Source organism: Schistocerca serialis, chromosome 1 (assembly GCF_023864345.2).
Source record: "Schistocerca serialis cubense isolate TAMUIC-IGC-003099 chromosome 1, iqSchSeri2.2, whole genome shotgun sequence".
Taxonomy (NCBI): Eukaryota; Metazoa; Arthropoda; class Insecta; order Orthoptera; family Acrididae; genus Schistocerca; species Schistocerca serialis.
The window spans coordinates 1,013,566,622-1,013,580,303 of record NC_064638.1 but is presented as its reverse complement, the minus strand read 5'-3'; positions in this window follow the sequence as shown (position 1 = coordinate 1,013,580,303).

The window sequence follows — 13,682 nt, the reverse complement described above, 5'->3', positions numbered from 1 at the left end:
CTGTACAACTGGGGCGAGTGCTAGGGAGTCTCTCTAGACTAGACCTGCTGTGTGGCGGCGCCCGGTCTGCAATCACTGATAGTGGCGACACGCGGGTCCGACGTATACTAACGGACCGTGGCCGATTTAAAGGCTACCACCTAGCAAGTGTGGTGTCCGGCGGGGTGACATCACATAAATGATATGACGAAAGGGTAAGCACCAATCTGTTTTGCTGATACGCTGTAGTACACAAGGAAGTGACGTTTTCGAGCGACCGCAGAAGGGTAGAGGATACTTTAAACAGAATTTCTTCTTCCTGTGAGGACTGCCAATTATCTCTAATTGTAGAAAAATGTAAGTTAAGTAGATGAGAAGGAAAGAAAATCCTCTAATGTTCAAGCACATTAATATTGAAGTGCTTCTCGACACAGTCACGTCGACTAAATATCTAGGCACAACGTTGCAGAACGATGTAAAATGGAACGAGCACGTAAGGTGGGGCAGGTGAAAGGTCGACTTCGGTTTATTGGAAGAATTTTAGGAAAGCGTAGACCACCTATAAAGAAGACCGCGTATAGAGTACTAGTGTAGCCAGTTCTTGAATACTGTTCGAGCGTTTGGGATCCATAGCAGGTTAGATTAAGGAAAGACATAAAAATTCAGAGCCGTGCTACTAGATTTCTTAACGGTAGGATTCATTACCGCGCGAGTATTACACAGATGCCTCGTAAACGCAAATGGAAAACTATGGATGGAAGACAACGGTCTCTTTGTGTAACTCTATCGAGAGAATTTAAAGAACCGGGATTCGCAACTGACTGCGGAACAACTATATTGCCGCCAAAGTACATTTCGGATAAGGACCGCAAAGACAAGACAGGACAATGTACGGCTGGTACAGAGGCATATAGACCGTCACTTTGATTCCACTCCGTTTTCGAGCGGAACAGGAAGGAAAATGACTAGTAGTGTGGTACAAGTTACCCTCCGTTATGCACCATACAGTGGACTGCGGAATATGTATATAGATGTAGATGAAGAAGATCGTTTCTATGTCTTGCGTAAGAAGTTGAAACGTCTACCAGCATTGGTCGCAATTCGACTGGGAGGATCGTGTCCTCTAGAGACTGAGGTTTATCTTCTTGCGGCATTGCTCCCCGCATTGGACGCGATACCAGAAATGCCGTGCGAATATTGAATCAATGGGTTCAGGAAGGTCAAACTGAACGCCATGCAAAATCTCAATTATCCCATGCGTCTAGCGCCCGAGAGGACGGGCATCTTCTTCACAGAGCTGTGCAAGGTAGTGCAGCCACACCATGTACATTGTGCTAGGCAATGGGCGTGTTGTAGCAAGGAGAATACCTACACGGACAGTGAGATGGCGTCTGGACGACCAAGGACTGTCAGCACGGCGACCATTGTTGCTGCTTTCCTTGATGTTGCAGCAGGCTGAGTCGTCTCCTCAGTGTTGCACCCAAACAAAAGGTTGGACACAAGAGTGGCACAACTTTTCAGACGAGTCCCGGTTCTGTATACAGCAACAGGGTGGACGTTTTCGTATGTGGATCCTCCGAGGAAAACGAACTTTTGGACATTGGTTTCGTCCTCGTCATACGGGTATACAGAGCCCGAAAAAAAATGAAGCACTTCAAGGACTGTGCTCAGTGGCACCAGGTATATGTGCTTTCTGATTGGCTGTAGTGTTAGTGATTCATTGGTCACGGTCATCAGCGACCACATGGCGCTCTTGAGGCCAGTCTGTGCACAGTTTGACTCTGCAGGCAGTACCTGTGCTGAGTTTAGAGACGAACAGTCATTCTAGTACAATCATGGCTCACCAACGATTACGTACTCCTATTGAACAGATTCCGTCATTCGAACGGGGTCAAATTTTGGGCATGTATCTGGATGGACGTATCGACGGATTGCTGCCGATGAAGGGTACGATGTATCAGTGGTGTGTCGCTACTTTCAACAGTGGTCCGTGGAACATACACACACCTGTAGACCAGTTTCCAGATGTCCACGTAGTACATAGGCACGTCAAGACCGACACATTGTGCTAGCAATGGTGGCCGACAGTACATCATCCAGGAAGGAAATGCTGGTATATGTTGCACGTGACGTGACATCAACGACCAATGTCAATCGTCTGCTTGCAGCAGGATTAAGATCACGGTTGTTTCTAGCTAGGCTACCACCGACGCCACAGCAGCACTAAGCATGGCTGCCCTGGTATCGTGGACGTTTTGACGAGAGAGCGAACGGCGCTCTGTTGTCTACAATGGCGGGAGTAGGGGCTGACTTTATCCGAGTTATGGATATACAGATGTGTGGCATACACCTGATGAGCTAACTGTTCCAGAGCGCATTTCCCCACGACATACAGGGCTAATCACAGGCAGCTGTTATGGGGAGGCATCAGTTACAGCTTACTCGTTCTCCAGAGCCTGCAGGAACCGTTGTCGAATTGCAACAAAAGATGCAATCTATCGTCGGATGACATTCGGTACCTTTATGAACCTTTGCACTCGATAATGCACGACTACGTTGCCGCCAGAGGGGACTGCATTGTGTAGTAGTTTGACTGTTTGGGCACGCTTTATTGCGACATGTGTGTTTCGTCTAGTCTTAATTTGTTATAAAATACGACTGCAATGACGAACGACCTGTCACCTCACTTGTCAATAAAATGGTCTTGTCGCTGAGATTGTTGAATTTTTTTCCGGCGTCTATGTGTGTTCCAGTGAGTACACAACACCATCGGCTCCGCTTCGAATAGCCATTAATTTGGTCCGTATCTGTAATATTACAGACGTGTTAGGCCGGTGGCTATACCGTAACTTCCAAGTCTCTTTCACGTGATCTTTCAACAAGATAATGCAAGACAGAAAGTTTCATGTACTACCTTGATAAAGAGGACGTTCGACTGTTGCTCTGGCTAGGTCGTCCTCCAGTTATTTCACTCACTGAAAACATCTGTGTTGTAATTTTAATTTTCGCCAACGTATTTTGATTGTTTTACATTTTGTCTCTGTTATTAATATCAACAGAAAATATGTGAAGTGCATCTAATATGTTAGGTCAAAGAACGAATACCCAACATAAACTTCTTTAACCCTTTTGTGATTCAGATTTCTTTTGCATGTGTTTGAAAAACGAAAGGTCAAAAACAGCCTTTCTTTGTGATAAATAATACCGTTTCACAACTAAATACATTTAAACTGACTAATTTTGAAAAACGGTATTGCGACACATATGTCCCATGTATCTAACTAGTCCCATGTCTTCATGTGAAGCTGGGTTTTTCAGAGTTAAATTTTTAAGTTTAGAATCATTTTATCAGAACAGAATCCGTGGGAGAAAGTATAATATCAAAACACATTTACTCTCCTGACAATGAAAATCACGAAATATCTCACATAAGTTTTCAACATAACGTTTGAAGATGGCTTTGACATACTATGAAGTTTTCTGGTGCATCCACGTCCCACAATATGTAAATTATGTACAAACCAACAGCATACTAAGGTGTGTAGTAATGTTTCAAAAACATTTTATGACTTTAAACACACGCCCTCCCATTTGATTGCTCACAGCCTTCAGTATATCCACACTAGGATCCGTAGTATTTTTCTCCAAATTCCGAAAGCATCTTGGTACATTCTAGTACTAGACAGACATGAGATATGGATGTCCCAACGCTCAAACTGCATCTTGCCGAAAGGAGACATATGTATCCCATCAACCTCGACGTTGTTAAACATTATCTACATCTACATCTGTACTCTGCAAACCACCAAGAAGTGCATGGCAGAGGGCACGTCCCATTGTAGCAGTTATTGGGGTTTCTTCCCGTTTCATTCACGTATGGAGTGCAGGAATAACGACTGTTTGGATGCCTCTGTACGCGCAGCAGTTATTCTAATCTTACCCTAACGATTAATATGGGAGTGATAGATAACAGTTTGTAGTATATTCATTCATCATTCAGTCATAACTTAAAACTGATTCGTGGAACTTGTGTAACAGACTTTCTTGGAATAGTTTACGTCTTTTCCAGAGTCTACCAGTTCAGTTTCTTCAGTATCTCAGTAACAGTCTTCCACGGATCAAACAAATCTGTAATAAATCAAGCTGCCCTTCTCTGCATAAGTTCAATATGTTAGTACTGATCACACACACTTGAGCAATATTCTAGAAGTGGTCGCACGAATGCTTTGAAGTAATTTCCTTTGTAAATGAACCTATGTGATCACTCCGTAACACCGAAAATTCTTTAGCACCACCCAAAATTTTTCACCGATTAACATTCGTTGATAGCTTTTACTGCACTGCTAATTCTGAAGCTGTAAGCTTCGTTACAGAAACTATAAATAATGTGTAATGGATTCAATAATGTATTTACTTCTGACTGTATATATAGTTGATAGTAATTATAATGTAAATACTGTAAATTGCTGGGTAATAGCTAATTGAACATTATTTTAATGTTTCGATAGCAAAGACGAAATGGTAATAGCTGCGCAGTTGTTTATCTTTGCGTATGGAGAGTTTCTGTCGCGCTGTGACCAGAGAGGAAAAAGAGCGGCTTGAGTCATGAAAGAGTGCGGAAGTTTTTTGGGGCGTTCCCGCAGACGGGGTATGTAGCTATGCTCGCGCCAGTGTATGGTGCAACTAATTCGTATTGAGAGCACGGTAGGAGTGGATAGGCGGAGGAAGTTACAATTCCAACTATTCCATGTCCCATAATTATTCGTTGCTCTTGAGACGACTCAAGATTCTCAGCCACCACCAGCAGCTCAGCATTGTCGTCGGCTACATTCTTCGGGCTACATTCTTCGTCCTCCGCACAGCTACAGGGTAGTGAGAATGTTAAGTGACAAAATATAACTAACTCCGTAGAGGTATTACCCAGTGACATACATTCCTTTCACAAACTAAGACCAACTTGGATAATAACTAGCAACAGTTAAAACTTGTAGAGCACGTGTGTTGTCATTGTCCTCAGTCATTATTATCCTTTCCGTTGAACGCAATCATCGAGTGTCGTAAAAATATAAAAACTGATTAACTATTTACTGCCAGATTTGTTTGTTTACTAATGACCAGTTTCGGTCTAAATTACCAGTCTCAGTAACTGTTATTCTTGTATTGCTTGACAGAGGCTTAACTGATTTGAAATTTTGAGTTTTAACTTCATGTACTTGAAGTAACTTAAAATTTCACTGGCAAAACTACTAACTAAAGATGCAGCACAAATTAAGGGTGTGCAATTTCATTTATACTTTATTTAGCTTAGCGAGTGACCTCTAATGGCTTGGTATGTATCTTATTGTTGTTACAGTAAAAGCAAAGTCGATTGTTCATTTACTTAAAGTAAATTCATTCCAGTCTTTCAATAATCATAAGTAAATTGCTTGCCCTTTTCTGAATTTTTCATTACGTTGCACTAAGGTTACTAAAAGCCATTTTTTACATAACGAAGTTTTAGTTAGCTCCATTCATTTATTTAACCTGCAACTTCATTCAACTTTACCTTCAAAATTTACTATTTCAGAAAAAGTATTCAATCTCCGTGCTTTCTTATTCACTTATTTTCTCGTGAACTCTTGTATTGTGGAAAAATGTGGCAACATTATGTTACCACTCCAGTGATTACTTGCTTAAATAATTTGCCATTACCTTTCTTAAGATTCTGAAGACTCATTGCCATATTGGGCTGGCGACAGCATATGTGTCTCCTTTTTAGCTAATCAGCATTGTTTTGTGTCATCAGTACTTTTTGTATTAAAAATATTACGTGGTACCCCTTTTCCCCCCGTATTCATTTCAAAAATATGATCAGTGTTTAGATTACGTTTAGAATAGATTCTTCCTTCAGAAGGGTCTGCTGCACACTTTCGTCCTACTGACGGGTACCATTTTCCTTAGGTAACGAGAGCCTTACTCACTGCAAAATTTCATAAGGCATACGCGATCACGTTCAATTATATCGCAATCCAATAGGCCGATTAGGAGGTGGGAGGTTAGAACTCCATCTTCTGTTCCTACAAAATTTTACAAAGTGTGTGTTGGCCGCTTCCAACAGTGACTCACTGATACTATAATCATAGGATGCTTGGAGTTGCCAGTGCTAGTAGACAAGCAACACTGTCTGAAATAACCGCACAGATCAATGTAGGACGTACGACGAATGTATCTGTTAGGACAGTGGGGCGAAATATGGCGTTAATGGGCTATGGCAGCAGACGACCGACGCTAGTGCCTTTGTTAACAACGCTAAATCGCGTGCAGCGCCTATCCTGGGCTCGTGACCTCATCGGTCGAACCCGAGACGACCGGCAAATCATACCCTGATCAGACGAAGTCCCGATTTCAGTTGGTAAGGGGTTATATTAGGTTCGATTGTGGCACAGACCCCATGGAGCAATGGACCCAAGGCACTATCAATCTGGTGGTGGTGGCTCCATCATGGTGTGGTTTGTATTTACGTGGAATTGGCTGGGTCCTCTTGTAAAACTGATGGTCTTGGAGCCATTTTCAGCCTTTTATGGAATTTTTTTGGATGACAATGCGCCATGTCACCTGGCCACAAATGATCGCGATTACTTTAAAGAACATTCTGAAGGATTCGAGTGAATGATTTGGCCACCCAATCGCCCATTTCCCGACTTTAATCTCATCTAACGTTTATGGGACATGATCGAGAAGCCATATGGTGTAGAAAATCGTGCACTGGCAACACTTTGGCAGTTATGGACAGCTATAGAGGAAGTAATGCTCAATATTTCGGCAGGGGTTCAAATGGTTCAAATGGCTCTGAGCGCTATGGTCCTTAACATCTGAGGTCATCAGTCCCCTAGAACTTAGAACTACTTAAACCAAACTAACCTAAGGCCATCACAAACATCCATGCCCGAGGCAGGATTTGAATCTGCGACCGTAGCGGTCGCGGGGTTCCAGACTGAAGCGCCTAGAACCGCTCGCCCCCCCCGGCCGGCTTTCAGCAGGGGATTTCTAGTGTCTTGCTGAGCCTGTACCACGTCGATCTGCTGCACAACACAGGGCAAAAGGACGTTTGTACGATACTGGGAGGTATCCCATGACGTTTGTCATACGCCACTAATATTAGCCGTGTGTCTTCGGACGATAGCTAAAGGGGATAACTGAACAGACTACTGTTATGTTCTCATTGTCTTATCATTATCAACTGCCCTTAGGCCAAATTGAAAATTTCTTTAATACTGGAAAGGATTTAATTTCCTTATAACAAGTTAATGTCCCCCCTCCCCCCCCCCCCCCCCCCCAAATCGGCAGAAATGTCTTAGCAGGCTCGTGTAAATCTAAAAATTTAGGTTTGTCCAAATATACACATACATAAAAGATAGTTAACAGTTCATGAGAGAAGAGAAGGGACGATTCTTCTCGTCGACAACGAGATCAGAAAGACAGACAGATTATTTGCTCGGATATTGCAAGGATGAAGGAATTCGACCATGTCGTTACCAAGGGAACGCTCCCGGAATCCTTCTTGGACGATACACAATGTATGAACCGATATCACAGCTGAAAAGTTAATGTATACACTTTCGTTTCCCTGCAGGAGTATACTCTATTAAACACTAAAGAATGCTTTACATTACACTTTAGCAGTCCAAGGGAGTAAGGTAAAAATAGGCTTAACTTAAAATTAGTACAGGTATCATACAAATATCTTGTACCTAACTCAAAATAATTTAAAGTCTAGTACACAAAAAATATAAGCACAAATTTATTAGCATTAAAGAAAAATTCCATTGATAAAAATCATTACAGATACAAACTAAAATTGAGGCATTACAAAAGAATAACCGGAATTATAACGTTGTTCATAATGTATAAGTATTTCAGTGCCAGTTACGACAAAAAGAAAACTAGATACACATCATATAACACGCTGATGAAGCACAACACTTCACAGTGGATTGCAAAGTACACAGGACGATCCCGTGATAATGTTAGACACTTCCAGGAACGATTGGAAAACTTATCCATTTGTTGTAAGGGACCCTGGTCAGGAATCAACCGAGTCGAAAGTTTTACGTGAAAATCCTTCAGATCTCTCTGTTTTGTTGAACCACTTCTACTACAAGCCCTTTGCTTTCTATATTTTGGGAGGAGGTAGCACGGACCAAAACACGAAAAAACGTACGTTAAACATGGGCCCAAGAAACGCATACATTAAATGTAAGAGCTCTTGTTCAGCACAAAGGATGTGTTTCACAGTAGCAGAGATAAGTAGTGCCCCTAAGGTATGCGCTTCTCCCGAAAGATAGGAAGCGAAGAGCTTGCAGTAGAACAGGTCCTTTGTTCAGAGGTTGTTCGCTTGTAACTTTCGATTCGATCGTCTCCGAATCAGGCTCCCTTACCTCAAATCGACAAATTTATCCATTTTCTTCATCCCGGAAAGTTTTTAACATCAGAACGGTGTCACCCGGAAGGTGTAGATGTACAGATGTGGATGTAGAACAATAGAGGGAAACCACAGAATATTAAATTCAAGGTACCTTACGAAAAGGACTCCATTATACCAACTCGGTTGGTCACGGGACAAGAAGAGACAAACCAGACAGCGCAATAGTGACGCTAGTATATACTGTATTCTGAAATAGTACTGTAAATAAACATAGCTCATTATTTATCACTGTGCTGTGTAATGAAGGTCAAATCTTATTAAAATGTAAACAATGGACTTGTAGTTGGAAGGCAGAACAAAACACTGACTGGCACTGATACACTATAATTTTCTAATCAAAGGTAGATGAATTCGTTTCATTTGATAATTTTTGCAGTTAATTAGCAGGGATATAAATACATATTCACTGGTAGTAACAGAATAACCAATAATTTTTGCGGACTCATCACACAGTTGCAAGAGATAGCTGCTACAGCGTCACCAACTACGTTCACGTCGACGGGTTAAGGAATCTTCCATCTCGTGAGAAAAAAACGTGATGCATGGTGATAATGTGTTTCTCATATGAATGTGAGGCATAACTGAGATATTCCCATGTCTTGAATGTTACTTTATCGTATATGGTACCGCTCCATACGTGGCATAGACAGTGTCAATACGTGTTGGTGGTTCCGGATTGAATATGGTATGCTCAACGACTCATTTCACTGCAGTCCCGCGTTAGGACCAGTTTGTAGGATCCTTTCTAATTACAGTCCCAGAAGGTCTGAATGTGATGTCTTACACAAATTTTAAGTGTATAGGACATAAAAAGTGCAAATAGTTCAAACCTTGTTGTCCAGTATGTTTGAATGAGCTTTGCAGTGCAATCGTTATTTTGGACTATGAAGGTTACGTCAGTTGCTGATTTTCTGACCAATATCAAACGAATTGAATGTTTGCTCCTAACGTACTATTGACAAGGAGGTCACTGAGGATGGTCAGCTACGCCAAAGTGAGCATACACTGCCCACCGCAGTCTGAATGTCGTCTGGTAGCATTGCAGGCAGATGCCACGATAAGAAAAGGAACTAAGTGGAGCAGAGACGAATGGGGAATTATTCTAGCGACGATTTGGGCCGAAGATTGGGAAAGTTACTAACGTAGGCTACTTTGAAAAAGAGTAAACTTTTATGCTTCAGCACCTGGATGGAACATCTCGCAAATAGCGAAACCATCAGCTGTTCGTGTGCTTCCGTCATGAGTACCTATGGTGAAACCATCGGTACGCGACAAGCTGTTGGCCGTCCACGTCTTAGCATAGAACATGGAGGTCTGGGACATTACTGTTCTGGGTAAAGCAAGAGAGGTGGAGATTTGCGGAAGGTCTGACGACAGAGCGTAATGCTCGTGCCGATCCACAGGTTTCAGAAGCCACCAATGATCACACTTTGAACGTGGGGATCCACAGCAGACGACCTATCCTCATTCCCATCTAGCCACATTGACATCGTCAATTATACTGCAGTGTCGCCTCCGCGGATGAATCGTGTTTCTTTCTACACTAGGTTGACGTTCGCGTGCTGACACGCTATTGTCAAGGAGAATATCAGCTCAAAGCATGCACCGCATCCCGGACGCAGGGGGGGGCTGGGGGCAGCATTGTGCTACGTTGGGATATTCAGATGAGGTGCTGTGAAACATGTGGTAGTAGTCAAAGGCACCATGAGAGCTTTGGACTACCAGATCATTATTTCGGAGCAGCTGCATCCTGCGATGCTTGATGCCTTCCCCGCCGGCTATGGCATTTCTCATCAGGACAACTGCTCATGTCACGAGATCAGAACCGAGCTGCAGAAGTTTGAGGAGCATGATAGTGATCTCATGCTGCCGTCTTGGCCACCATATTCACTTGATCTGAATTCGATGGACCAAACCTGAAACGCTATCCTGTGCCAGTTCCGCATCCACAATCCACCAGTATGCAGTTGAAGGAAATTGCGTTTTCTGTCCGTGGACCTGGTGCAATATGCCTCCAAGAGCCTACCAAGAACTTGTTGACTCCATCGCAGAGTAGCTACTCTATTAAACAGATGGTCATAATTTTTAGGCTCAGCAGTGGATATGTAACGTAAATTCATCACAGCTCTTGTTTAAAGAACAGTGTTGGCATTAATCTGGAAGGTTATCGAGCGCACTAACAACTGCAACACATTTTTTCTCCTTTCAGTGTTGGTGAACTTAGCCAATATAACGCAAACATTTGCTGTTCGGAACCTACTTGATAAGGAACCGTGAACCAGGAACAGCCTGACGATAAAGTTTTGCTCTGTTTTCTTCCAGGAATTTCTCCAGAAAATCAGTTCCTTAAGCATAGATACACTCCTGGAAATAGAAATAAGAACACCGTGAATTCATTGTCCCAGGAAGGGGAAACTTTATTGACACATTCCTGGGGTCAGATACATCACATGATCACACTGACAGAACCACAGGCACATAGACACAGGCAACAGAGCATGCACAATGTCGGCACTAGTACAGTGTATATCCATCTTTCGCAGCAATGCAGGCTGCTATTCTCCCATGGAGACGATCGTAGAGATGCTGGATGTAGTCCTGTGGAACGGCTTGCCATGCCATTTCCACCTGACGCCTCAGTTGGACCAGCGTTCGTGCTGGACGTGCAGACCGCGTGAGACGACGCTTCATCCAGTCCCAAACATGCTCAATGGGAGACAGATCCGGAGATCTTGCTGGCCAGGGTAGTTGACTTACACCTTCTAGAGCACGTTGGGTGGCACGGGATACATGCGGACGTGCATTGTCCTGTTGGAACAGCAAGTTCCCTTGCCGGTCTAGGAATGGTAGAACGATGGGTTCGATGACGGTTTGGATGTACCGTGCACTATTCAGTGTCCCCTCGACGATCACCAGTCGTGTACGGCCAGTGTAGGAGATCGCTCCCCACACCATGATGCCGGGTGTTGGCCCTGTGTGCCTCGGTCGTATGTAGTCCTGATTGTGGCGCTCACCTGCACGGCGCCAAACACGCATACGACCATCATTGGCACCAAGGCAGAAGCGACTCTCATCGCTGAAGACTACACGTCTCCATTCGTCCCTCCATTCACGCTTGTCGCGACACCACTGGAGGCGGGCTGCACGATGTTGGGGCGTGAGCGGAAGACGGCCTAACGGTGTGCGGGACCGTAGCCCAGCATCATGGAGACGGTTGCGAATGGTCCTCGCCGATACCCCAGGAGCAACAGTGTCCCTAATTTGCTGGTAAGTGGCGGTGCGGTCCCCTACGGCACTGCGTAGGATCATACGGTCTTGGCGTGCATCCGTGCGTCGCTGCGGTCCGGTCCCAGGTCGACGGGCACGTGCACCTTCCGCCGACCACTGGCGACAACATCGATGTACTGTGGAGACCTCACGCCCCACGTGTTGAGCAATTCGGCGGTACGTCCACCCGGCCTCCCGCATGCCCACTATACGCCCTCGCTCAAAGTCCGTCAACTGCACATACGGTTCACGTCCACGCTGTCGCGGCATGCTACCAGTGTTAAAGACTGCGATGGAGCTCCGTATGCCACGGCAAACTGGCTGACACTGACGGCGGCGGTGCACAAATGCTGCGCAGCTAGCGCCATTCGACGGCCAACACCGCGGTTCCTGGTGTGTCCGCTGTGCCGTGCGTGTGATCATTGCTTGTACAGCCCTCTCGCAGTGTCCGGAGCAAGTATGGTGGGTCTGACACACCGGTGTCAATGTGTTCTTTTTTCCATTTCCAGGAGTGTATTTTATTTTTCGACATTATAGTGCACTGCAGAACTGACAGCTGGACGTTCGTGAGCTTTGTATAAGGTTTCTTAGAAAATAGATGGAATCTCATGCCTTGCCTCCAAGCTGTTCTACCGTAACTCAAATGGTAGTTATTCTCCAGTATTTGTGTCTAAAAGATTTTCTACACAAATGTGGTAAAATGTTGAGATTCTGAAACATATGTAAACATATATTCAATCCATCTCCCCTGTCGTCTGATGACTCTCAATCTTGAAGGGCGCAGGTTATACTCGTGGTCGGGATAAAACGTTCAATATCGTCTTCACTGCCGAAGTAAAGAGAAGTGATGGAGCATCATTTCTGAACGTGAGATTAAGCTCCAGGGACTCCTTGGCAGTTTCTCGTAGAGTAAGTGTATATGAGAATAGTAATGACAATTCGTCCATTCGATGAGTGCGATTAGATCGGCTGCCCAAACAGTGTTGTTGAGGAGTAGGCCAACCCCTATCTAACATTCCACACTCAGCTAATCCAATAACATACGTCACAGTCATCCACACAATACAGATAGCCCTTTCCACTCCATAACATAAATGAATACTTCAGGGTCAAGTAAAATCTTGCGGGGACAAACATTTAGCGCCATCTCCCCATACCACCATCATCAGAGTGGTGACTGAAGAATGTAGGACAAACTGTTACACGGAGTAAACTTAGTAGGGACTAGCTGTGTGTGCAAGACAATGTACTAGTGGGTTTCCTGTTACCATTCAAACTTAATTAGTTATGTACAACTGTGTGACTTATTTGGAGCCTATCTGTCCCCTTCTTTTCAATCAGAGGGAGACTTTTCCGAGAATCTGCATACCCAGATGCAGAACGGTGTATGTGAAGATTTACACTGACAGTTGTCAGAAATGACTAACATTGCTTTATGTTGATGACGTCATGAGTATAGCGCAATAGTAGGCCTAATTTCGCGTGGTGTATATCAGTTCATCTGATCCCCGTGTTTCTTTATCTGGATAAGGCTTACTAAAAAGAAGAAAGATCTGGCTGTGTTTGAGAAAGAAAGCGTGCCAGAAGATTTAGCGAGGAGCACTCAGACGTTATACGCAGACTCGATTACCTGCGCAAAATTTGGCAAAGATCATGAATATTTGTTTCAGACCAAAAGTACAGCCTAGCAAGGTATCTCTCAGTCACCACCGCTTTTCATGTCTATCATGAATGCCACAGTGAGGAAAATCAGAATATCACATGCACCGATTTGGCACTTGGCTTTCTTTTATGACTCTGTGACAGGGTCGGAGAAAGGAGGGGGGGGGGGCGCAGGGGAACGGAGCTGGAAGTACAGTTTAGGTTGGACAAATGATGAATAAATTCCAGAAATAGTTTCAAAGTACGTGAAGCGAAAACGGCAGTAATAGAGTCAATAGGAAAGAGCTATCTCTTCTATGATACATCAAGT